The sequence below is a fragment of the Gavialis gangeticus genome, unplaced genomic scaffold (genome assembly GCF_001723915.1).
Source record: "Gavialis gangeticus isolate Ggan-Ray unplaced genomic scaffold, GavGan_comp1, whole genome shotgun sequence".
Lineage (NCBI taxonomy): Eukaryota > Metazoa > Chordata > Crocodylia > Gavialidae > Gavialis > Gavialis gangeticus.
This window is the reverse complement of record NW_017728992.1, coordinates 139,015,674-139,019,843: the sequence shown is the minus strand read 5'-3', so window position 1 is coordinate 139,019,843 and position 4,170 is coordinate 139,015,674.

Sequence of the window (4,170 nt, the reverse complement as noted above, 5' to 3'; positions counted from 1 at the left end):
GAGCATGGAGTCACTCTTGGGAGTGGAACTTCCCCATTAAGGTATTAGTAATGGTAGTTTAAATGTCAACATTTAACTTGCAGAAGTACTGCATTGCTCATCAAAGCATATAAGAAAGGAAAGCATATCCGATTAAGCAAGCACCAAATTTTAAATTTTAAAATACATTTAATCTGATTAAAATTCTAAAATACAGAGAGGTCTTTTAAAATGCATGGCAGGATTCAGTAAAGGGAGTGACTGGTTTCAGCTTCCTGAATAGAAATTCCACTTGAAAATTCTTTAAATACTGAACTTTTTAAAAATGATGTACTATCAAATCAACTTATAAAAACTATTTCTCTCTAATGCAGATTATACAGGAACAACTGTATGTTTTTAATCACAAATGTATAATAATTTTATAATATATTTGACACGGATTTCTAGGAAGTTCTTTTGAAAATCATATGTAATATTAAATCACTGAACTAGGCTCTTCCTAAAGATCTGGATTCTCTTCCAAGCTCTGAAACAGTTATTTTGTGTAAACCAGTCACTTATAGCTTGTCTGCACAAGGAAATTTACCAACATAATTATACTGCTATAATTATAGCACTGTAATTCTTCTTGTAAACCCACTTATTCTAGACTAAAAGCACACTTATAATAGCATAACATTATTGGTATAATTATGCAAGTAAGTTTCCTAGTATAAACAAGCCCTTAAATTTTGTTGTGGCTGAGTTCCATGTGTTTAACATGAAGCTAATATCTCCCTGTGTCATAGTGTTATTACAGTAAGACTTAAATTACGTGACTACCCAAATCACAGTGCCATGTGCCAAAAAAACCGAACTAAATTAATAAATAAAAGAAATATTTCATTTTGTAAACAAAGTACAAGTTTAGCATTGCATTTTTAAGAAAACCCCAAAACGTAAATTTAAAAAATACAAATGGATTGCAAAATTCTCATTTTTTTTATCATTAAAGTAATTCATCTGAGAAATTATAGAGATCAAATGAGATTTCTTACCTCTAGAAATTTTTAAAAATGCTTGCAGGAGGGAAGATTTTTCTCAATCTTAAAAATATGAAGAAAGAATTGCCAACTGAAAAAAATCTCAGGGAAAAAAAGAAAGTACTGATCTTTAATTCTAGAATTCTAGTTAATATTAAAAATGTGAAAACCCAAAGGCAGGCAACACATCTCCCAAGGCACTTTCTCTTTCTTTTTAAATAATGGAAAAAGCAACACCACAAATAATAATCTGTTAAAAGTGAATCTTGTGTCAAACAAAATGCAAAACAGCAAATATATAAAAACTTTCATAATATGCTAGAAAACCATAATCCACTAAGCCACGCAGCAGCAAACATTTTTTTTCAAACATCAAATAAACTACCCATTGAATACAATGTATATCCCAATAGATTTGACTTAATATACCTTTCCTATATTACCACTTGTGAAGGGTAGAGGAAAGCAAAAGACCTGGGATTTTATATTGCTTTTAAAATTACTTATTCCCAATTACTGCATACTCTTATTTGGTGCTCCAGCAGTTATTTTGAAAATCAGTTCCCTGCAAGGAAGTAATGATGGTTTAGGAATGATGAGTGAGAACAAGAATGATTATTTAAATAAAACTGACTGACAAGATACCACTGTATAAGAGAGTCCACCTACTTGAGACGTAGAAATACATACCAACTGAAAATACTTCGTTTTCAAATGGGGACTAAAGAAGACTGCAACTTAAAAATAAACAAAAGTAATTGATCATATTTGTAATTAGTACTAATGAGTGAAAGAGCAAGTGCTCAATTCTTCCCGTTTCCTCTTTAGTACTAATCACAGATGTGACTAATGTGATATCTTTTATTAGACCAACTAATGGTTGCTTTAATAAAAGATATCATATTTACCTAAAGAACCTTGTCTACCTATACCCTGAGACCAGGGGTGGGCAAAATACGGCCCACAAGGCCATTCTAGCCGACCCATGGGGCCCCTAAAAAATTTAGAAAATTAATATTTCTCTGCCTTTGGTTCCTATCAAAACTGACAAGAACCAAAAGGCAGTAGGACCCAAGGGAAGCCCCGGTGGGCTCCCACAACAGCAGGGCCCGCCCAGCCCTGCCCCCTAGCCAGAAACCCCAGCAGGGACTTCTGGCCTGGGACCGTGTGACTGCACCACACCGGAACCTCAGGTAAGGGGGAAGGGCAGGGAAGAAGCCCAGGGAAAAGTGGCCCAGGGAGAAGCTGAGCGGGGGGGCTGGGAAGCAGCCCCTCCCTCACCCTGTGCCCAGAGCCCTGAGATACACCCCTTTGCAGCCTGCCTGGGGCTGCCTGTGCCAGCTCCAGACAGCCCTGCATGGGCTGTAAGCGGCTGCAGCAGGGAGCATCGGCCATGAAGTGGGCCGCTTCTCCCCCCCCTCAACTTTTCCACAGGCTCCTTCCCGGAACAGAGGGAAGCGGCCCTTCCCTGCCCCGTAGCAGGTGCTCCCTGCTGCAGCCGCTCACAGCCTGCACTGGGCTGTCCGGAGCAGGCACAAGCAGCCCCACACAGGCTGCGAGCGGCTGCAGTGTGGGGCACTGGGCACAGGGCGAGTGAGGGGCCACTCCCCCCACCGCACTCAGCACCACCTTGTAACCCAGCCCCACTACCAGCCTGGGCTCCACGCAGCTCCAGGCTCACTGGTCAGGGCTGTGCATGGCAACAGTAGCTGCAGCCCCCCGTTTGCCATACCAGGCAGTGTTTGCCACCGCCGCCTCTGTGCTGTCCAGCGCGCAAGCTCCAGGCAGGCAGCAGCAGCCAACACTGCCTGACATGGCATGTGGAGGGGCTGCAGCTGCTGCCACTGTGCGCAGCCCCGACAGGTGAGCCCGGAGCTGGCATAGAGCCCAGGCTGGCAGCAGGGCCGGGTTACAAGCTGATGCTGAGCGCAGGGAAAAACAGCCTCTCACTCGCCCCATGGCCACTGCTCCATGCTACAGCTGCTTGCAGCCCACGTGGGGCTGCCTGTGTCTGCTCAGGACAGCCCCAGGTGGGCTGTGAGTGCCTGCAACAGGGAGTGCCAGCCACAGGTCAGGCAAGGTGCCGCTTTTGCCCACACTCAGTACCAGCTACTTCCCTGACAGCGAGCAGGGGGCTGGGGCTGTGCACTGCCCCCTGCCTGTACCGCGGGGCTGGGGAGCACTGGGAGTGGGCGGGGAACCAGCAGGAGCATGGGGTAGCTCCCAGAGCCAGTGCCGGAGGGGCCCAGAGCAGGGTGGCAGGAGCACGGGGTCCCAGCCGGCAGGGTCTCTATGGAACCGGGCCAGCTCCCCCCTCTTCCTGCTGGTGCAGTCCAGTCCGGCTCCACAGAACCCTGCCATCCTACGCCCCGCTCTGGGCCCCACTGGTGCTGGCCCTGGGACATGGGATCAATGTCTTGGGACCAAAGACATTGAGACATTGGTCCCAAGATGGTGACCATGGGGCAGGCACCTGTCTAGGGACAGGGCACCTGTCAAGGGGATACCCATGTGGCCCTCGACAGCCTGCCAAAACTGGGTAAGCAGCCCTGCACCCAAAATAATTGCCCACCCCTGCCTTAGACCAACACAGCTACAACCAACACCCCCAAAATGTGAATAACTGCATTTATTAATCTGCTCCACAGGAATGAAGTCTGCCTGTAAGACTACCCTCTATCAACATAGTATTGCATTGAAGTAATCAGACATAAGTATTACAAAAAATAAATCAAGTTGTACAATAAAGAATGAAAACGAGGGTTTCTGTAAATGTACAGGGACACTGCTCTGACGTGCTGTAATTCGAGTGCCTCAGAGCAGACGTAATTAATTGAGTCTGCCGGAGCACACTTCAGCGGCCTCTGTGTTTCATGCTTCAAAATGGCAGCAGAGGTGCTTTAACTAAAGCTCATTTTGAAGCATGGGCCACTGAATACACAAGATGCTGCAGGTGCTTTAATTAGAGCACTCGGGGGAACAGGGACTCCCCCAGTGCCTACTGATCCCCCCTAACCAGTTTATAACAGGCCACAAGATCCCCCCTCAGCCTTCTCTTTTGAAGGCTGAACAGGTTCAGGTCCCGCAACCTTTCCTCATAGGACCTACCCTGCTGTCCCTTGATCATACGAGTGGCCCTCCTCTGGACCCTCTCGATGCTGTCCAC